Below are 23,564 nucleotides of genomic sequence, written 5' to 3'. Positions count from 1 at the left end.
ATAAAGCTCAAGAAATAGCCACAGTCAGGTAGGACTGCCACAACACCTGAGCACCATTCCCTGTTTTAGGTTTCCCACAGTTCTTCCAAATTTGGGATTTGGAGTGCTTTGCAGTACATCTCTTCCACATTGCACTTCTCAGTTTCTCTTCCCAGTTCCCTCAGAGCTTATAGGCAGCTGGCCCCACTCCCTGTCTGCTGAGAGGAGTTCTCAACCAGCAAGCTCCTTATCAGCCCCTTTCAGTGGTCAACATCCTCCACAATGCTCAGCTACCAACGCTCCAGAGCAGACAAAGTCTTCCAGGCAGGCCTTTGGAGAGGGCCCCTTGGCTTAATCAACTTTTTTGTTAAGCCTGAACTTACTACCCTGAATGTTCAGTGCAAACTGGAGATAAAAAGATGGCTGGGAAGTCTACCTTCACAATCATAGAGATTTTGTAAGTCTGAGGCAGGTATGTTATGAAATTCTTTAGTAGCACATATCCATGACAGACTAATAATTTGGAGAATTATATGCACGTGGGATGTGAGAAGTCCCACGAGTTCCAGTGTCATCACTTCCAGGGCTCCTTTTACAACAAGAAAATTCGCAGCAAGAAGAATCTCAGTCAGCAGTTCTGACCTATCTCAAGCCATTCCTTTTTTACCAGACAGCTACTGCCTGACAAATTTCAACTCTAAACCTTCTGGAGTGGTTTTGATGTTGTAGAATAGTTCTCAACTGGGAAGCATCAGAGACTTGTTTAGGAGGTCTCCAAGGACAAGTCTTCATTTCTGTAGTAAATTAGGTCTCCTCTATGTAAGGTACTCCTTTGTATCTTACATACTCTTTTGTGTGTTCAAAACCACTTTTTTGAATGTTCAAAAAATAAGAATGACCAAATTTTGAACAATAGATTATGCAATTTGAGTAACTTTTGCATTAAAGATAGGTTCTAATAAGGGTCATTTACAATTTGCAGTGCAAACATTAGTTTATCTATCATGCCTACACATAATTTTGCTGCTCTATTTTGAAAGAGCATAACAGGATACATTAGTTTGCCACTCCACTAAATTTCTTCTTTGCCTTTGTGCCAACAAAAATAACAAAACTTTTCTCCAAGATACTGTGATGGAAGAAAGCCATACGAATATAAAGCATTGTACAAGCTTAACTGATTACACAAGAAATACAGATTTCATACAGCGGAGATATTATCATTCTCTTTGATGGAGAGGGACAGTGAAACGGCAGGAGATTTAAAAGACTTGACTGAAGTTATGCATTCATTTTGCGAAATAAGGAGGAGAAAAATTACCTTTGAACCCATGAATGCCATAACTGCTTTTACAAGTTTCTTTTTCACACAACCGTGATGTTATTTTGTGTGATTTGGATATTGATCCTCAAAGAAATGGACTCAAACATCTTAATGCTGGAGTGGATGATGAGCAATGGGGAACTTATCCAGTGGCTTTACTGCTTTGATGTTGCTGTTGTTCAGAGTGACTCTATGAATTTTGTCTCTGCTCAGCGTTATAGATCACAGCTATTTCAAAAATCCATCACAATACATGAGCTCCCTCAGAACTATTTCTTAGTTATTCATTCAGACATTTAATATTGTCACTGTACGACTAGTAGCCCAAATCATGGAATGACTTAATTGGACGAGTGTGCAAGAGAAAGCACCCTTAAAGAGGTGGCCTGACAAAATGCACAATTACATCCATAGTGAACACAGGACACAGTTAAACTAGTTCTTGGCTAGGTGTTTCCAGTGTTTTTATTTTTCTTACCTTTTTGCTATAACACTTTAAATGCAAAAGTTAATCAAACAGGAAAGTGAATCTACAATTTTACTGAAAAGAATATTTGTGAACATTTCTTGCTGTATTCCCCTAGCTATCATTATTATTTGATAGCTCTTCACTAGGCCACTTTTATTGATCTGAGTTTGATTTAAATCTAGAACTTGAAGCTAAACACTGTTTTGTTCTCTAGTACTGATCCCTTGAACCTCATATTTACCCCTCTGATCCAAAGCACATCAAAAACAATGGGGGAGGGGGATGAGGGAAACAGGACTGAGTCTAGCATTTAAGAATAACTGATGAAGGCAAGCTTAGTGATGTGATGCTTTCAGGAAAGGAAAGGAAACTTCACCATTTTTTTTGGAACTTCTGACAAGGTTTTTTTTAAGCACCTTTGGAATTAATGAGAAGCACATACTGGAAATATATAACAGCCTAGTGATAGTTAGACTTCTGTCCTCTGAATTTTCAATGGAGTATGGAATCCAAATCCATTTTGTGTCTTGAACAAAAACCTCTTCAGTATTATTCAATATGCTGAGATCAGTGGCAATCTTTGTGCCTTCTTTCTTTCGCCTCTTATGACTACATTTGTCAGTGAGTAACCAGACTTGTGGGGATGCATGGAACCAGCAAAACGCAGTTAGTTAAGGCAAATGTTATTTCCTGATATTGTGAAGAACTGCTAATTGTTATTATCTTTCCCTTTGGGGCTATTAACAAAAGGTTTAAACTGTTTTAAACTTCTGGACTAGTGAATCTCTTTTAAAAGCCATGTATTTAATGCTGGAAACATCAGGGAATGCTACCAGTGATAAAGTCCTGCTGTTAGAATAATATTGTATTCCAGTTTACATCTGTATTTATTTTTAATGAAAACTGCTAAGGACTTGTTCAACAGTGGGAGTGTATCTATCTTCAGAATGCATACTCTTGTTTACACATTATCACTTCTTAAGTGTTATGTCTGCATATAAACAGACAAAAGAATAAGCTGGATTGAAACTGCATGGATCTAACAAGGAAACATTCTTGACAGAACAGACTACAGGTTACGGTTTTTTAACACATCATTTTATGAATTGCCAAGTGATGACAATGGTCAGAATTTTAATAAGGTTTGTAACAGGGTCTGCTGCACTCTGCTTTCAATAAATATGGTGCTACTGTTTACATAAATAATACAGAATCCTAGACACGTTAATTCTCAGAATAATTACTTAGGCCAGAAGAGAGAGAGAAGAACTGGAGCGCCTGTCCAGTAAGGCAGGAACCACTGCAAATAAAGAACACATTTTAGCAGGACTTGCTAAACCCATGTCCACCATTTCTTGGTCATCACATTTTTGGGATGGGGTTTCCTAGTATGTTTACTACTGACATGCTGCTTTTGAAATCCATGTTCAACTTGACTCAGCCAACATTTCACTCATATTCAACAACATACTTCTGAATTTCTCTGGAGGCCACTTATGCCTGGATGCAGGCACGGTGCCATCATTAGCTTTCATCCCTGTGATACTGATTCATTCCACTGGCACCTTTAACTGGATGATTGTGAAGACTTCCAGGAAGGTCTAATTCCTCATTTCATACAAATTGCACACCTAAAATTCTGGCTTAAGATTAAAGATCTGATCTTAAGCTCAAAGGAAGAAATTTAATTGACGACAGTTATTCTGCAGCTGGAAAACATTTTAATGTATATATAGGCATCGGTTTTCACCATGTATTCTACTAAATGTATTGCTGTGTTATTTATGCAGTCCAGCAAACTGAAAACCACAGGATTAAATACTGTGTTAGGCTTTGCAGATCATATGGTAGGTAATGATTGTCCATTTACATGCACGATTTTTTCATCATCACTAAAACTAAACCCAAGTCTGAAATGACCAGTAGTGAAATTTTCTCTTGAATTAGCTAACACTATTTCACATTTTACATCAAATACAGACTTTTTTCTTTTTACTTTTTACATGTAGCTTTTTTGTTTATATTGCAATAAGTCCGAAAACAAGTCTTCTGTTTGCCAATAGGATTTTTTTAGTGTCACAGGGAAAAATATACATAATCTTCTAATCTTGCTCTGAGCAAGAACTGTGTAGCCCAGTTGTGTATGACACAGTAAATGAAAGAAGCATCTGAATGAATTTGTATAAATGGCCAATCTCACCATGAACTGTAACATGACAGGGTTATGATCTGCAAATCTCGTACTTCTCTTCCTTCAAGCACTGCTAGCCTGAGCTCCTTGTCATGTCTGAAGTGATAGATAGAGCTGGAAAACAATATCAGAGTAATTTCTGTATCAGCTACCCATTTAACAGAGGAAGAGACTCTCTCAAATGACAAAGAAAGAAATGTGTATCAAATTTATGTCCCTCAGGTACTAGTTCAGACAATGACTTCTAGTAGACTCTTTCTGTCTATATGGGGAGGGCATTTACTATTTTAAGCTATTCTTAGAGGAGGCTCGAGTCTGCTAAACAGCAGATCTTTTGCTTTCTGCCTTAAAAAAACCCACCATGCTTTGTTGAAAATCATCACTATTTCTTTTTTGGTCAGTTCTCCCAGAAGCTTTATTAATAAGTAGATTTATTTCTGTATAGAAATCCTAAGTTAACAACTACATCGTGTTAAGCATGTAAGTGCCTATTAAAAACAACTACCACCATCCTGCAGTCATTGGCCCATCCATTACAGTTTTCAGCTGTGTTAATACAGCATTACAGAACGTTTCTGTGTAAGGGAGCAGATGGGAGCTCAGTGCCACGTATTTTCTGTTCTCAAGCAGATTTTTTAAATCAATCTGCTCTCTCCAGGGGAAATCCACAAATGACCTGTATAAATGCAAAGCCTGTACTCAACAAGACCCTGTGCCAAGAACAGAGGCTGGAGGGGCTGATCTTCCCTCCTCAATTTTCAAGCTACCTGCAGGTGAGATCCTTTCAGTTCTCCAACGTGGAGGCTGGAGCTTTGGTGGGTGCTCTGCAGACCTCCTGTGTGAGTACTCCTCACCACCTAATGAGCTGAACTTCACAAACTGGTACTCTCTTCTCTCATGTATTGGATGGACTACCTTTGATTGTTAGGGGAGAGAAACGTTGAAGATCTGCTAGTTGCTACACTCCCAGACTTCCTTAGCTATTTTCACCATTTTAATTTTCTTCCCTCATAAGCAGATCTGATCCTAATCTCTTCTAATGCTGATCTCTACATAGAACAAAGAGCAGGGAAAGATCTAGCAAAGACTCCATCCCACCTAATAACCACTTTCTCCCTAAATTTAGCAACATATGGACCAGTGATGCTGAGGTGAAAAACTTGTCAGTCTTCTTGATTCATCCCACATTCCTAGATTCTTTGACACTTTTATTAACTGAACAGATTTTTTGATTTAGATTAATTTGAAGAGATGTTTGCTTTACTGTTTCTTCTGCCTTGATTAGCATTTGAGAGACATTTGATGACAAAGTATTATAAACATCACAGAAAATTCAAAATCTGGCATTTTCTAGATCATCAATCAGATGGGAATTAACTTTGGAGTACATTGTAATAGACAGTACTGTAATATCTGACGTTAACACAGTATGGTTGCATATACAAGATCCCATTCTGGCATGGATCCACATACCACTCTTGATGCCAGTGAAGTGACTTGAATTTAACCAGACCAAAATTTGGCCTTTACCAGACAACTGGTTAAGGAGGCAAGAGCCAAGGCTCTTTCCAGACTGCCATTTCAAGTACGGAAAGAGGTGGTCAGGCCAGCCCCTCACACCTCCCTGTCACTGTGCTTCCTGTGTGCAACAGGGCACCACTACCTCTCTGCCTTCCACAGCTCCCTGTGTGAAGAGATAGCTGGTCTGCTCACCTGTGACCAAATAAGCACCCTACCCTGGCGACACAAAGGACTGAAACAGGTAGCAGCACTGAACTCTGCAGGTAGAAGACCCAGTTCCCAAAGAAAAGCTCAGCTGTACACAAGGGCTCTGCCAGGGGATAGGTCTGAAGACGTTGCACAATCTGCAAATCCACACCAAGCAGAGCTTGAGTAGCTCTTACCCTCTTGCAGAATGTGGCTGTGAACATTTCAGGTATTGCTCCTGTCTGCAATACCCTTGAACAGCATCCCAAGATGGCAGTGAAACTCATCTGCTTTGTGTTTCATTCTGTGCTTTAAGAATTGCCAGTGGCCGTTACAGCTGCTTTTTCTCTATAAATATTTTACTTCCAGGAAAGCCACACTGTTTGTTTTTCTTGACTATAACAGTAGTGTTCTAGTATCTTGTTGAGCAAAAATACATAGTTAGAGAAACCTACTTTAGATGATCACAGCAATATAAATTTGTTTGATTCAGAAAAGCTATGCAAGGAATACTAGCGCAGCACTTTGCTGGATGATACAAGTGTGCTGTATCAGTTATTTGTAATTTTTATGCTTTTAAAAAACACTACAGATAAAAATAAGTTAGTGCAAACACATATAGCGTTAAAGCAGTTACCATAGCAGAGAACAACGGAAAAGCAAAAAAGCAATTATCAGGTTGCTTGTTTTGGCACGTGTTTGAGAAATGTCTAATGCCATCACAATCTCAAAATTACAAGTAGCAAAACCCTACGCCAAATGAAAACACCAGAAATATCTAGCATCGGTTCCAATTACTGCTGCTGCTGTGCAAACATGTATACACAGAGGCACACAAATTATTTAAGCAACATTACCTTTGAATTTAAGATGTTTGCATTTCTCACTGCAGGCACACCACAAGACCACTGTCATAAAATATCCCGCACCTACCAATTCCTTCTTACCAGTTGGGCAGTTTCTTGAACTCATGTTATGTAGGCAGCCTTCATTTTGAGGACGCTACTCATTTTTCCCTTATGATTTCATGTTTCTGCCTATGACACAAGCAGCAAAAAATCTTCCACTGTAAACTGGATGAACACAGTACCTCCCTCTTCTACAGGTCAAAATTTTATTTTATTATTTAACGTGTGTGCTAGTGGCAGTTTAAGATATCACTTTATTTCTAAAGTTGCTTCTACAGTTGAAAACCATTACATCGATACTAAAAATTCATGAAACATCAGCTACAGAATTGACTACAGTAAATGCAGAAGCCAATGGCACTTTAAAATTACCTCATGAATTATCTGTGTATGTCTTGTGATTATGGTTTTTTATATGCAGATTCTCTAAATCTGTTATGCTACACATTTGGGACTGGAAAGGTGATACACATATTTAAACTCAGCCAAAGCACTTTGGCAAACGAAAAGAGAATTCATAGTAACTGGCTTCCAAGCAGCCAGTCACTGGGCTCAGTTGGCAGGGAAGCTGTGCCCACATATTTCTCTATTCCGCTGCCTCTGCCTCTTTTCCACACTCACTAGGTAGTCTCCAGAGGAAAATAAAGACAGCCAAGAAAGGGCAAGCACTAAAACATTACAGTTACAAATTACTCCTCCAATTCTTCTTCTTCTGCATTCTGTAAACTACAGAGGAATGGGACACAGGCTGGATAGTAGGAGGAGTCAAAAACCAGGACTAAGGGGAAAGAGGTGGAGAAAGATGGGAAGTCCAAATACGTAAGAACAGAATCAAGAAATAATTGAAGAAGAATCAAGAAATTAAGACCATGGAGGTTTTCCATATATTCATCTCACTTATTATAGATCAATCGTTCTGAAGAAAAAGTGCCAGGAAAAAAGCCCACACGTCAGTGATCACCTTTAAAACTGACAACGTGTGAAAGTACAAAGAATTATGAAGTTTGTACAAATTCTTGTTAAAAATACATCCATGAACAAGCCAAAGTGGACCACTGTTTTGTAATCACTGTATTTATAGATACTATTGGGAATTCTCAAAAGTTTCTCGTTTACTAGTGAGGAAAAAAGGAAATCTACCACGTGAGATGCCAGCATAAATGAATGTCATGGTCCTTTCGTTACTCCTTTTCCTGAGCCATATACAGAAAACAGGCATGCCGTCTCTTCTGTGCATATACTGGGAGAAAAATGGAAAAGGAGCCTCTGACAGAAAGTGCTACCAAAAGATGGAAAGTACTGGTAGCAGACCTGGTTGTTTAGGGAGTGACTGAGGATGGCACTGTAGGCTTGGGTGAATATTTAAATACATAAGTATTAAAAAATAATGCAACTGTTGAGGTTCTGGTCAGTGATATTGTTAAAGGACTTATAATTCACCAGGTTATGCACCCACAACCTTCACCAGCTTGTGTAGAGTTGCCTAGGACCCACAATTTTTCCATGGATTGTTTCCAGAAGCATTTTCCCAAATGTTGCAGACTACATAAGTATCCATTCTTGTAATCTTAAAAGGTTGGGGTTTCTTCTGCCTTGATCCCAAGTAAGCAACTTCAATAGAACAACCTACATTTCTAATTATTAATTCCTGACCTTTCTTTGACAGGAATGAAGGCAACATGATGACACTTTCCCCTCTTCCCCCCCCTTCCCGCAACAACCAGTGGTATTAGTTACACCGTTAGCTAATGGAAGAGACAAACCTGCAACACTCCTGAAGATTGATAGGGCTACCATAAACACACCTATCTACAAAAAAATTCAGAAGACCTGAAGGATCAGAAATCTCCTTAGAAGTATCTGCAGAACAATTCTCTTGTTCTCTTGTTGTCCAAGAACACTTTTCTCTCAGCCCCCAGAAGACTCAGAACCACTGAACAGGGTGAAAAGGAGGAAAAAAAATAGGCAGTGTTGTATAAAACAATGAATGGAGTTTCAGAGTTGTGTGTCTAACAACCCTATATGTCTTTCCATAGTCTTATTAAATGCTTTTCGATAGCACTTGAAGTTATATGTTTTATTGAAATAGTCGTTTGGTTTCTAAATAGAAAGGACTCTGAGATTGTAAAATCAGCCTTCGCTTGATCTCAAACAATCAAAGAACTCTATGGAAACACGGCAATGAAGCCATTGCTTGCAAGCATAACATTTAGCATCAGACGAAAGCTGCTATGCCTGGAAGTTTAAGTTTGAAAGATCAGGAACCAGTTCTTTGAAAAAGTCCCTACTGCTTTCCAAAAAAAAAAAAAAAAAAATAAAATTATAACATCAAATCAGTGATAATCTCTTTTAAGTTAAAGGAAAAAAAAAACTAAAACATTTTGAGTTATTGCTATATATCATTAGAAATAGACGTTAGATACAGCTTTAGGTCTTGCAACTCACACACTAACCTTGGCCAAATCACTTCTTTCCTTTCTTCCTCAATTTGTTTAAGTAGGAAATAAGAATAAAGACTCTTCCTTCACAACAGCTTAGTCAAAAGGTTTACAAAGCGTTTGGAGATCTCAGGGGATAAGTCAGCACATAAAAGCATAATATTTTTGTTGCAACAGACAGGTATATTTTATTACCAGCTGGATGAGTCAGAGTGCAGAGGATTAAAGAAAGTGCATCAAAAGAAAAGTCTTCATGTCCATAAGCTGCAGCCTATGTAAATATATCAAACTACCGTCTCCTCATGTCTCAGCTACTTAATAAAAGGCTTGCAACCAAGCCACCACTCCGAGCTGAATGCCTTTAACTTATTAATTCCTCACGGACAAGATAAGGAGATAGGAAACCTCTGAAGCATGTAAATTCCATTGTTTTAAAGTGTAAGTAGTTTTAAAGTGTACGGTCTTTTAACCCTGCATAGTCATGCCAGACATTTGAAGTACTCTGTCAACATCTGAATGTCAGACAGCCATCTCCTAATTTTGTTGGTCTATTTCAATTCGTCTTGAGCTGAGGAACAGCTCCTCTCCAAGAGTCAACTAAACAACTTGGTGGTGAAGAAAGGGGAGAAAACTCCGCAACACTGTTGGCAAGATTCCACACTTCAGTAATGGGAGAAACTGGAAAGAGCAGTGGGCAGCCTTGTGAATCAGCTGCGAACAACAGGACAGGGATTTAGAGTAATGAGACTATTCTAACTTTTGCCAGAAATGAGCATGCAAAGGCCCCCAGCTTCCAGAATTAAATGGGAGTGGAGAGAGTCTGTGATCCCATTACCAGCAACCTGTTTCCCCAGGTACACTGGAGCCCTCCCCAAGGCAGGAGAAACGGTTCCTTTCCCCCCACCCCCACACAATATCTTCAGAGAAACTCCAAAAGTTTGAGTCAGTCTCGACTCTATCTTAACAAAGCTTGTTAATTAGAAAAGCTATTGAAAGAAATTTTCATTCAAGTTGCAGCTCACTTCTGAGGACTTACATGACAGAACTCCAGAAACAATAGATTTGTTTCCCTGAGCAATTTTACCTGGATACTTCTCTGGGCTTTACCTAAAGCAGCATCTAACCCTCTCATAGATTATAAGTACGGGAACAGGAATTCATACAGAAACAGGGATTTGTTGCTGACAGCCAAGAAAACTGTGTAATAGGCAGAATTCTTTCCTTATCTGAGTATTGCACAACTCAAGTAACAAGTTCAGTGAAACAGCTTCTGATTTACAACTGGGAACAGAACTGGGAAAACATATTTACAGGATGCCCCACAGACCACTAAGTGCAGCTAACAGAGCAGCTTGGCTGTACAGAAGCAAAGCAGGGATAAATCATACTCAGGTTCTGGCTCTCAATAGAAAAACATGCTGCTCTGCTCCATGACTTCTCCCCACCAGGTGCAGATGCAGATGAATTCTGCTGATACTCACCAACTCCAGTGTGCTGCTCCACATAAAGGTAATGCCAATTGTTTGAGAGGGGTTGCATTTTTTTTTTCAGATTAGCTCCTTATGTCTCCCTATTTTTCAGCAGCAGCAGCTACCTGAGCAGTTCAACTGCTACTGCTACGAAGTGGTTGTTGAGTAGAGAGACTGAAGAAGAAATAGGTGTAGTGCTTACTGAAATGCAAGCAATTCCAGTGAATCAATGCTACCAAAATAAAATATTGAGTAGTTACTAGACAGTCTTGCTTCAGAATGGCAGATCAAGTGATGATTACGCTTTTTAGGTTCATTCTTTGGGTAATCAGACCATTTTAACTTGTGCCAGAAGTGGGTATATAAAGCCACTCACCTGACAGAATTAACTGAAAATGGAGGGGAAGTGAAACTTGACTGAAATCTCCTCACTATAAACAGCCAAATTAGTAAGTGCATTACAGTTCCTGGAAAGGAAGGGAGAGCGCTAGAAAGAGAAACAATCCATGTTTCCAGGCATGCCATAAGCTGGTGAAAACGTAATAACTCTTCTCTGATACCACTGTATCCTGGAAGGATTTGGTATTTCTATCATTCAGTCAAATAGGAATCAAACACTCACTCACCTCATTTTGGTTGAAAACACAGTTCAGTGATCCAATAGACAGAACTATAATATATAAAAATGCAGTAAAATCGCAGTTGAATACAGAGAAGGAAGCAGATGCTAGACAAGATAACTAAAGGGTGCCAAAACATAGACAAAGTCTTGTGGACAAAGTAACTGGGGCACATATTGAGTAAGCTAGTGAGTGTTTGATTGTTGAATAGTGAGTGTTTGATTCATCATGTCTTACAGGATGCTAGGTTTCGCTGAAAAGAAAGCCAGGGCTCTTAAATAGCAAAGTTACTTTTGGAAAGCTAGTCTTCTACATCTTGTAAGTATTATTTAAAAAAACTAAACCAAACCAAACCAAAGCAGCTAGCATCTTATTGTAAGGAAATTATATATATACAAATTATATACAAATGCGAGAGTGCAGGCAGGGTCAGGGGAGAACAACGTTGGAAAGCTTTCTGAAATTAGACAGAGCAGATTTTGCAACAGAGGAGAAATTCACAAAACAGAACCCAGAAATACTATCAGGACCCTCAGCGCTGTTCTCCCTACCAAATATTCACTGCTGTGAGTGGTGAAAGCCACAGCTTGCTTTCTCTGCTAAGTAAAAGAGTCCAAGAGGTCAAGGAGCACCCCAAAAGAGACTGAAGCAATACTCTCCAGCTCCCAAAATATGATCAGTGACCTCACTAGTTGTTCATGCTGATAAGGCCCAAGTACTCAGTGAGAACACAGCATCTTTAAATCTTTTTTTGCTAGTACAGTATAAATGTCTCAACCCTCTTCTTTGCTTGTGTCCTAAAGATGAACCTGACCAGGATAACTGACTCTCAATCTTCCTGATATAGCTACTGAAAATAACTCCATCTAATAATCTCTTTATTACCACTGTAAAACACTTTCCTCTTTCTTCAGGTCACAGGCAGAAGGGTAAACCGAATGCTTAAGATGGTCCTAGGAACATGAAACTCCAGCAAGCATTATTAGAGCTTCATATATAATCAGCACTGTTCTCAGCTGCAAGGAAATCTGATTTACATCAGGCTACTACTGCAGCAAAGCCATGAAAGGTCCTGCAGAGATGCATAGCTCCAATAAATTCAGAAGCTATTTCAGAAAAAAAACTGAGGGTCACATTCTGCTCCTGGTTATGCTGGACTAATGGCCCTGCAATCAACGGAGTTACTCTTGATTTATATCATATCTGGTAGCACAGTCTGGCCATCAGCCTCTGGAACCCAGCTCCATTCTCTAGAGAACTTTGAAATATTCCTAAGCTTATTATTTTTAAACTTGCAGTAACAAACAACAGAATACAAGCTTTTGGAAGAAAAATATTTCCTCCTCCCAACCATCCCCACCCTAATGAGGGTGTTAAAAGCACATGTCCTTTGTGTGGTTCTCAAGAACATCCCAAAGCATGCTGAAAATAAGGAAACAAAAGCAAAACCTCCAGAAGTTTGAAGGGCCCTAAACCATCACTTTTCAGATAATTAGTCAACCTCAACCACTGAAGTTAGAAGAAAAAAAACAACAAAACAAACAAAACCCCAAAATACCCCCACAAACCAAAAACCCACCCACTCTACATCAGTTTATCACCAACATAGACACTTTGGAGTGTCCAGGGTCAAAGGAGTGTAAGGAGACAGAATACTGGAGTACCTGAAATGCTGATTTAACCTTGTACGTTAATTCCTACACTCATTTTATAGTCTGAAGTAACAAAGGAGAGTTGCTTATAGAAATACCAAGACTCTTCTCTAACAGCAACACAGTGTTGGTTGCCCTCTGTCTATTTATTACAATAGCTACCACCTTTTAAATGCATTAGTTAGATTCAGGTAAATCACTGGGCATGGCTATTTAAAAAAAAACAACCCAAAAAAAACACAAAGCAAAAAAAACCCTGTCTAAGCTATACTTCCATGTGGAATATGCAAAACAAAAAAGAAAACTAGATTGCTGTCTGGAGACCAGTGGCATAGAGGAGTTTTTGTGTCAGTATCCCAGCCTGACCTCTTGTTTTCCAGGAAAAGCAAGACAGGTATGTGTTCTCAACCGGTGAAACTGAAACAATCTCACAGGGTCTGCGTGCAGCAAAACAAGATGAAAGCCGGATTAAGATTGATTCAGGTCATTTTGACTATTTAACTGATGTTACCACTTCTCATTTCTTAGCCAGAGCCAAACTAAAAAAAGCTGTTACAAGTTGCTCTGGTTACACCGACCCCTTTGTTGGAAAGACAAACCTCCTTGTCTTCAGCCACTGTAATCTGCTAAATTCTACCCTGAAGGGTTACCCACCTTTAGTCATTTAGGGTTTACGACTGTAAGTTCTATCTTCTAATTGTAGATAAAACAATTGTAAAGTCAAACAAACAAGCAAATAAACACCACCACCTCCTCTGAGGTCAGAGCTCATCCAATACATAAGGGAAAAGAAAGCCACAGAGTGACTCATTTTATGTTTACTTTTCTAGAGCAGTGCATATCTACAGGTGATGTTGGACTGTATCTAATATTGATTTGTGCTGGATATTTTGATCTTACTCCATTACTCAGTGGAACAAATGCCTACATTTCTGCCAGAGACCGCAGAGCAAGAGACCTCCTTTGCATGTGGGATTTAAAGCAATGCTGTGTTACAAATCATGGTGCAATTACAATGATTCATAAGTCACCATCAGGATTTCAGTGCAGAAGACTGCAAAGAAAAAAAGTACTTACACACAGGCACTAGAAAATTGCTGTGCCAGGACCCACACACTTCAGACAGTAGTGTGTTTTAATCAATTATTTAATATTAACATTTTTATGGTAAATACGTATTATGAAAATGTAGGCCTAGTGCTGAGAAGAGGTATATGAAACCTGCTAGATACCACAGCAGAGGTTCAATCAGAAGGGGACAAAGCTCAAACTAAACATCTTTACTCCTATAATAAGACATCAGTAGATGCCATATAAAGCAAAAAATAATTTAATGTATTCAAAATACAGACTGCATATAGACTGAAAAAGCAAAGACCTAGGTTTACTCTAAAAGAAATTAATTTATCCTAAAGAAATCCCCACAACAACAAAAAACCCCAAACAAAACAAAAAAGCAATGTTGAAACAAAGCATGGGACAATAGAGCCATAAAGCAAGATCAATTATAACAGCTGTAGCCTGAAATAATTATCTAAGAAAGATCATCCAGAAGAATCATGTCCTGACAATGAAACTTTCACAGGGGATATACACCAAAAGACTGAATGGCAAATTTGGGCTTTAGTGACCGGTTTTATGAACCAGTACAGATTGAGAGTGACAAGACTGACTCCTTTGCAGTTGTTCTGCATTTACCATCATGTAAATGGGGGCAAAGTCTAAGCCCTACAGAAAAGGGTTTCTTTTCAGGTCCCATGGAAAGGAGGAAGTGCTATTTCTTGGAAGCCCTCCATCATAACAGAACATTGCAAAGGCAGGGATGAGAGCCTAATGGCTCATAAGGATGAAAAGAGTAGGAAAATTATTAAACTACAGACTATTTTTAATGAGGAAACAGACTATTAAAGGTTTTTTTCACTTCCACAAAAGAGATATTTGAATGAGGAGAGATGGATACTTTAGCTGATATTCAGTAAAATCTGTCTTCCCACTTTTATGTTCCTAATTCCAAAGAGGTCACTCCAAAATTATCAGTAACTCTGAGCATGCCCAGATGTGCTGGCTGGTAAAAACAGAAAGATTTTAGAACCAAATTACTGTGCTAGTAATTGGTCATTAACAAAAGATGAAAAGAGAAAGTGGATACAGACTGAAAATGAAAGCAATAAAAAAGAAGATAGATATATATAAAAACCAGAAGCAGAGAATGTCCAAAGAAAACCTAACAGGCAAACTACCTGTTCGGGTAGAAATCTTCCCTCATTTCAGCAACCAGGTTTCAAGAGCCATCTGGCATCTCAAATGGGAACCTCCCCAACCACAGAGTTTCAAGGACAAAGAAGTACTATCATGATGCCAAACCTGTCTTTTATTATCTTAATAATATCCAATACCTTAATCCATCTAAGGTAATCCGATATTAACACACAACCTTATATTGATCCTCACAAGGCAAAATTTATGTTTATTGGCTAGCTGTCTGACAAGCTCTTTCTTCTGACCTTTTTGTTCATGAAAAGGTACTAAAGTCTCTCACATCCAGTATTTCCTTATCCTGCAACTTCCACATAGCCTACAGATACATTGATTTAAGATGCCTAAAACAGTTGCTTATAGCTACTACTTATAATCTCATGCCTTCTCTTCCTGCTGAAAAAGTTAGGATTAAACAGGAGGAGTCATCGATGCTAAATGAGTTTCTTTTTACAGGGTTGGAGATTGTAAACTGCATGGAACCCTTTCAAACCCATCTGTCAGAGTGCAATAGGCACAGGTTTTATTTCCCTCCAGCAAGTAAGTACTTGCTGTACTTAACAGCCATCTGTCATATTCCTTGCAGAAGCAATTTCCCCATTCTGCCTTTGAAAACAGTACAGGGAGCTCATGCCAGCATTGGGGTGACATTGTCCTATGGGCTTGAGACAAGCAGCTTTTCTGCAGTTACTGCTTTGAGCAGCAGTGTGCGGTCTCACACTACACTAAGACTTTGTACAGGAAAATGAGGGAGCATGGAAAACCAGCAGATATCAATGGGAAGAAAGGGTTAGAGTGGCAGGGAGTATGAGGTTTAGGAAAGAAGCGATGAGTAATTTGAGAAATAACACCATAAGTATTAGTGAGGGATGTAGCCACATGAGATTGAAGGAGAAAGTAAATTTTCCACAGGTGACCATAAGAGAAGACAAGGTCGTAGGCAGGAGGGATGTAGGCAAGAGAAAGAAGAGCACTGTGAAGACTGCTATGCTGTGTGGGGCAAAAAGCCCATGGTAATTCCTCTACTCCAGCTCCTGCCCTTGGGCATCTCTCAGAGCAGAGCTGTAGCCAGCAGAGGAAGATAGGAGGACATCATGTTGCTCCCTTCTCACAGGCTCCAGGAGGCAATTACAGGTATTTGGTATTCCAATGAGTATTAAAGTGAATCTAGTTCAGTGCAAGTGAGGCTACTATATTCTGATTTGGATTTAGTGCAATGTTTCTAAGACAGAAAGCAGATGGTTTTTAGCTTAATTCTCTGACAAAAGCAGAACCTTTAAAATGATGCTGTGTAACAGTCCTGCAAGACATTTGTTTATAAGCACTTTCCTAAATAGCACCGCTTATTATTTGAAGAATAATTTGTGGACTGTTCTCACCTTTCAAAGATAGGGCATGTGCTGCAGTCAAGATTCTTCTTATTATTGTTTCATTATTTCTGCAGACATAGGACAGAACATTGACTACTAGACTATGAAGCATCATAAATAATTAAAGATATGCTAACACTGACAAAAAAAGAGAAACAGAATATGTTTACTGAAGCGGTCGCCATCCTTGTAAAATGGTTTACTTGCTAGTGCACAAAATTCATTAATGAACAAGTTTTTTCATTCACCAGTGCAAATTAGCAAAGACTTATTTTTCTGATGAAGAGAAAAAAATCATAGAGTATCAAAAGACAAAGGACAAGCTTTTATTTTCAAAAGTGCCAAAACCCCATATTTACACATCAAAGTAGATGCCTGAAGTCAATGTAGTTGTTTCCTTGATTCAGCTATTTCTGGATCACATATTATGTGTTTGATTTTCCAAAAGGCAAAGCACATATGTTTAATCATAGATTGTACATGAAGAATATACATATGTATATAAAAAAAAATGAAGAGCTTCAGCTCAGATGGAAACCATATCTCAAGTTGTGTTCTGTATATCTGATGTAATGTATTCAAAATGCAGTTAATTATACAGAATAACTAGTTGTAAAGATTCATGAAGTAAGATTCTGTAACTCGTACTGCAAATTCCTGTATTAAAGGGTGATTCCTTCAGTGATGGACTTTTCTACCATTTAGAGTGTTTCCATTTACACATTTATACTCATGAGTTTTGCAAGCAGGAGGTGCACATGTATCTTTTGTTAGATGTGCATGACTGCTTTCATTGTCTTGACTTCTTGGCTTCAATTTACAAATTATTCAAGAAATTTTAGTAGTAAAATCCTCTTTCCATTTAGCAAATGAATTATCTATTATCACACTTGAATACAGCAAACTGAGATTGAAAATACCTAAAAGCCTGTAAGCAACTCTTCCTCAAAATTAATTATCCCGTTTCCTAATTTGTTTTTTCATGGTTAGCTCAGAATATAGTAGAAAATTACATGAAAAGAGATCTTGATGTGGGGAATAGCTGTGAATATCCATTCTTTCCCCATTTCATGACATGGACACTATACTCAAAATCTGGGTTCATAAGCTTTTGTGGACAATTTGCAAATTTGAAGCCTCAAAGAAAAGTAACAGCTATTCTAAGTGACCACGCAGAACACCATTTCCCATGGTTCTTGTTACAAAATATAGACCAGGAGGCCTCTTCGTCTTCTCCCCAACATCAGGCTGGATCAGGAGCAAAGTACTATAAACTGGATTATCTTGACATAGAATTAGTAGAAAATGTGATCTGAGCCAAAGGACTTTAATGATTACACAGCATTAAATATCAAATATCTTCCAAAATCTGTTACCAAAACACATAAGGTTTAGTAGTTGGCATGAATTTTGCACTATCTCCATAATCTTTAGTTACTGGCAGACGTAACAACCCAACAGACTCAGGTGGTTCAGACCAGTTGGCAGCCCCAGAAAGAGGATGGGACTCTTGCTGGAAATGCTTTTCAAAGGGACTGTATATTTATGTATGTTCCAATGTAATAGTTACCCTTTGGGTTTTCTAAAGTCTGCTCTCCTTACCCAAAAAAAAAAAAGAGCTAAAGGAGTAAAACAGTCTCACAGACTCCATGTTACGCCAATTACCAGAAATGTCACCTATCCTTTATTGATAATGTGCCTAAGCATTTCGAAAGCATGTGAAATAAGCTGCAGAACTGAACTGTATTCACCACATTGCTATTAAATTTTAATTTGTTACCTATGTCAAATCAAATTGTACAAATCTCTAGGTGGCGTGTAGGGAGGGAAAAAAGGTTAATTCTTTCTATACCCTTACTTAAAAGGCTTTCCTGTATTTAGAGAACAACCATTATCTAATTACTCTCATCATCTTAAACTTGAAGGATCAGCGATCCACAGAAAATGCTAGTGGAATTTGTATTAGAACACATGCAGTGTAAAGCTTCAAAACATGAACTTTGAAGATCTGAAAATCCACCAAGCAACGAATATTCAAGTGTTTTTTTAAAAACATGTAAGAAGGCTTAACTCACTTTTTTATTTTTGAAGTCAAACTAACTCAAAAGACTGACAGCCTGAGGCTACGGAAGGGTGCAAAAGGCAGTCAGGAGACATGAACTGATATTACACAGTTGGGAGGACCAGGCAGTCTGCCTGCCACCTAGCAGAGTTCAGCATTGCTACACTCATCCAGTACGGGATGGCTTTTCATTAAATGGAAGGAGGATCACAGAAGAACTGTCTTTCTCAGTCACTTGGTTCCGTGTGTGTTCACAGGGTAGGCACGAAATGCATGTACATTAGTATTTTGCCTTGGATCAGGATTGCGCTTTTGGAGCAACTCTGTCTCACCACACTTTTGATACACATTATGGGGTGATTTTGGAGTGTGAAAACTGGATTCCTTTTGGATGAAACTCAATTACACAGTATGCTCTATGAGTTCACCTAATGTTCTGCAACCATCAATGGCTACCGAGTTCACAACAATAAGCTAAAGTTGACACAGAGTAAACTGTTGAAACACACAGTGCTGGGTCCTCACCCTCAACTGTTCTGCTGCACACATCTGCTTCTGCTAAACAGCGCTATGTAGTAATACAGACGTAGCTACGAACCCTGCTTCACTGAGACCTAGGTGCTTTCTGTGGTCTATGTCTTTTGAGCAAGCATTTTCCAACTACAACCGTGCACTACAATTTCAACCCTTCAATGTGAGAGCATGTTGCTAGTGCCATCAGTTAGCACTGCTGCGTTCTGCTGCAGCTCCACAGTGGATTGGAATCCATCCACCCACCCAATATAGAACCTTTCACGTTTTCTTTTCCCTGACACACAGAAGTGCTGCACTGCATCATATACTGCATGAGACCATCTAGCTTGCTAAGTCACAAGATCTGCAGAAGTGTCTTGTGTTATGCCACAAAAGCCTAAGACATGGTCCTAACTCAAGGGAATGTAGAGTGCAGCCATTTGCATGAGTCTCTCCTAAAACAGTGTCCTTTTCTCAAAAAGATTTTACCTTATGGTCTTGACTTATGATAGGACAGGCTACTTGAATAAAAATGGTGAGGAAGATAAGGTAAGGCGGAGAAAAATACGCTGTTTCTAGGAATAAGCTGGAGATACCAGTTTGAAACCTGTCTGTTTCTGTTAAGCCTTGGATAATCAACAACAAACTCAATGACAATGTGTCAGCCTTTTATACAACAGGCCTGGCTTGTGGCTAACAGCTGTAAAAAGGATAAGGATATTTAATCAAAGCCATAAATGTGCAGAACTGGACGTGGAAGAAACTTTATCCTTTAAAAGGCAGAAAGGACAGTCTTACAGACAAATGTTTCTTTAGCATGACAAGTTATACATCTTAGTTTGCATTTCTCCATTTTTGGAGTCATAGTCTGTATTAGATCATTCTCTTGAGATTAAAATTATACTTGCTCTCTGCTCTCTTAAATGGAAATTCTCATCTCTCTTTCCTTGATTATCCTCTTGCTGCTCAAAACTCTTCCCTACCTCTCACAGTAGCTTTGAACTGCAAGGTCATCTCTTCCCTGTCTCAATCCTAATGGCTGGACTCCAAATACTCCTGTTTTTTACTCCTTGCTGAAGCTCCTTTCTAACACCTTTTGCACTTGCTTGACATAGACAAAATATTTAAAATGGAAACAACAAATCCAATATTCATGAAAACGTGTGTTACTTCAAGTGTTGGCAAATGCCTTTGTTGTGTGGGAAATCTCTCTCTGGCCTTTGAATATAACAGAAAACTCTTAGTTCTTTTCTTTCCTACTCACCCATGTAATCAAGCAGCAGAGCATCAATCATCAGTAGCCTATACATATAGAGGGTCTGGTGTTCAACAGCAGCTGAGTTCCTGGCTGTGCTGAATTCAGAGATATGCCTAGGAGAAAACATGATTTTAAGCCACACGAAAAAATAACTTTATAAAAAAAATAACTTTATGAAATCACACTTTGCTTTGAGATTCACAACCTATTTCATATATTCAGAATTTAAAATCTTAGAAGGCTCTCCTTTCCTCTAGCAAAAATAACAGCATCACCTTTGAAAGGAAAGGGAAATCTTCTATCAGGCTGATAGTTGTCACGGTATGAAAAATTGCCCTAACTGAAATCTGATTCATATGGCTTGGATATCAGGATTTGTTATGTTGCATTCTTAACTACAGCATAAAGATTTTTTTTTTTCCTACGCAAATTTGTTTGAGCGATGTGATTATTTAGGTGCAGATACAAGAAAAAAAAAATAAGCTGATTACAGCAATGCTCACCTAGCTCCACATTATCATGAATCTATTACATGTATTTCACTATGTGTGTATTTCACAATATATCTTTAGGAGTGTAGCTGTGGACCAGAACCCGATGATGTTAGGACTTTTAGAAACACAAGAAAAGGAGGACAAGATAGTTATTGCCCTAGAAAGCCCTCTGTGTAAATACAACAAATGGTTTGACCTCAAAACCTGCTTGCTTATACTCAGAGTAAGCAATTTTACTAGGTATGAAGGTTTTCAGGTACCACAGCCTCCCATGGGAATGTAAAGCAGTTATCCTTTTGTGTGGAGAAAGCAGAATGGTTTTCCTCAACACTGCAACACATCCAGACTGTCCTATGGGCTGCACTGGCTTCACTTCATGCCCTGTAGCTTTATCTTTTGCAGTCTTCGATGCCATAATCTAGGCTACAGAATGCTTCTCCCCTACCCTGGTTGGATTGCTTGCCTGATAAACACAAGACAGGATGGAGGATGGAAATCTGTAGTCATTTTCGATAGGACAGCCTCAAGCTTGGCCAGGGGAGGTTTAGGTTGGACATCAGGAAGAATTTCTTTTCAGAAAGGGTTATTAGCCATTGGAAGGGGCTGCCCAGGGAGGTGGTGGAGTCACCATCTCTGGAGGGGTTTAAGAAAAGACTGGACATGGCACTTAGTGCCCTGGTCTAGTTGACAGGGTGGTGTAAGGGCAGCGGTTGGACTTGATGATCCCTGAGGTCTCTTCCAACCTGGTTGATTCTGTGATTCTGTGATTTTGTGGTCAGTCAGCACAGCAAGAGAATGAGAGCAATGACACACAGCTCAGGAAACAAGGCAGATAAACCATATCTGAATGCTTGGGTTTCCCCTCTACACCACCACCTTCAACTCTCCTCCATGTCTCTGTCACATGTTCATACATCAGAGAACTTGCATTAAACCTGAAATGAGCTTACCTGGAACTGAGGCTGAACATGTTTCCATAGTTTCGTTGGTGCTTCCCTTTTGGCTTAGATTTATTAACAGCCCCTTTGCTGCAAAATTCTTGGATGAAGGTAAATAAAATGGTAACTCAAAATATTCTGTGCAGCAATCTCCTATGAAAAAAAAATGTGAATTTCTGGTAGTAAAGAGTGAATGTACTAATAATGATTTTTATTTTTTTTATTTATACCCAGAATGCACAAGAATTTTAATAACTTCAGTGAACAGAAGTCACAAACATGAGAGGATAGAAAAGAGACTACAGAAATTCAGCCCATTACTCACCTTTCCTTCCACAGCAGATGAAAGGAAAAAAACAAGAAACAGTGTTGCAATTTTATCGTCAAGCAAGAGGTCAACTCTTCACAAAAAATGCTCTCTTGCTAGTAACTTCTGAAGCCAGTATTCACAGATGTAATGCGGTGAGTAATGTGACCATCACTGGAAAAACTCCCCAAGACCTTGTGGCCATGTGAATGATGAAGCGTACCAGAAGGGCCCCAGCCTAGTGAGAACAGAAATGGAGTGAAACAAAGTGGAGATAACACAATGCCCCAAAATCTGCCAACTCTCCTGCTGGCCTCTGCTCCTCCATAAATACACAGGAGAGTAAGAGAAGAGAAAAAAAAGATTTGTGAATTAGCTGCAGCAGTCTCACTAAAAAGAACTCACAGCACTCATTGACTTTCCCCATTGCTCCATTTCACCATGATTTCTTTTTTGAAGCTCAAACCCACTAGCAGGCTGTACATCGTTACCCTCTCGATGTTTTTAGAGACAGACCAGGAAAGGCATTCAACATACGCATACCATAACCAATAGAAGAGCTTTCTTGAATTAATATGCACAAGTGATCTTTTCAGGTAATCAACAATGCTCAATAAACACAGACTTGTTCTTGTCAAGAACATATTACTTCTGCATTTTATACCACAGGTTGCTCTAAGACTTTAGCAAACCACAAGTAGAAGATACTGTACTTCTTTATGGGAAGGTTCTGCGCAACCTAAAAAAAAAGAATAATTGAAACAATAAAACGGCATAGAAATGCCATGGATTTATACAGAAATTATCGTGAAAATCTGTGGAATGTGTTAGATAGAATCTTGTTTCAAAATTGTGTTAAAGTATCCTACAGAAATTAATGTCACAGATAATATTTTTATTAAACACTACAGCATAGTCCAATTTAAGATTGGAGCTTTTCCATTAATAAGACTTCTCCAGAAGACTTACCTGCAGTTGTCCTACACCATGCCATATGCAGTATTATACATGTTTTTACTTATATATTTTACATATATTATATGTAGTATAATTTTGTATTATATATATGTACTAAACAATGTATATATTTCTATTCCCATATTTTAGGCTGTTTTACAACACAACGTCCAACAGCAATTACCAGTATGCAAACAGCTTTACATCAGAAGATAACAGGTAATTAAACTATTACCTACAGTAGCTGAAACAGTATTGAACAGTCATAAATTCTGGCTGATTCAAAGCACACTAAAAAAAAAAAACAACCAAAAAGAACCAAAACCCCCAACAAACCCCTATTCTATGAAAAGCTACAGCAATTTGAGGTTCCAGTCTGTGATACAGATTGACATCCAGAGATCGGCAGGAAGGTGAAAAGGAGGTAAGAGAGATGAACATTATCATCAATGGTAAAGAACAAACAGCAACAGTAAAGCACTGAATTTTATCTGAAGAGATGAATCAAGACCTCCTAAATAACAATTAAAAAAATAGAGAAATACAGTAGCAGAACTTAAAGTAATTTATAAAAAAATATTTGTAGCATATTTCTAACCTACTGCAGTAGGAAAATTCATGAATAATATTAGTAGCATTTATGTGATCCACT

General features: G+C 38.6%; 1 protein-coding gene across 11 annotated transcripts in view; it reads right to left on the bottom strand.

The window, feature by feature from the left end:
• NSUN3 (NOP2/Sun RNA methyltransferase 3) overlaps positions 1–23,564 on the bottom strand; it is a 165,068-nt gene that overhangs the window by 108,090 nt on the left and 33,414 nt on the right. For 9 of the 11 annotated variants that reach the window (XR_011047705.1, XR_011047706.1, XR_011047707.1 and 6 more), the window contains exons 8-10: positions 21,974–22,193; positions 21,661–21,801; positions 20,223–20,329 (exon numbers count right to left, since the gene is read on the bottom strand). The gene's annotated coding sequence lies outside the window, so the exon portion shown is untranslated. Of the gene's footprint in view, positions 1–6,623; positions 6,708–20,222; positions 20,330–21,660; positions 21,802–21,973; positions 22,194–22,652; positions 22,695–23,564 lie in introns of those variants that run through there. The other 2 variants (XR_011047712.1, XM_068395498.1) reach the window with 2 other exon arrangements.

Source organism: Nyctibius grandis, chromosome 2 (genome assembly GCF_013368605.1).
Source record: "Nyctibius grandis isolate bNycGra1 chromosome 2, bNycGra1.pri, whole genome shotgun sequence".
NCBI lineage: Eukaryota > Metazoa > Chordata > Aves > Nyctibiiformes > Nyctibiidae > Nyctibius > Nyctibius grandis.
This window is presented reverse-complemented; position numbering and strand designations above follow the sequence as displayed.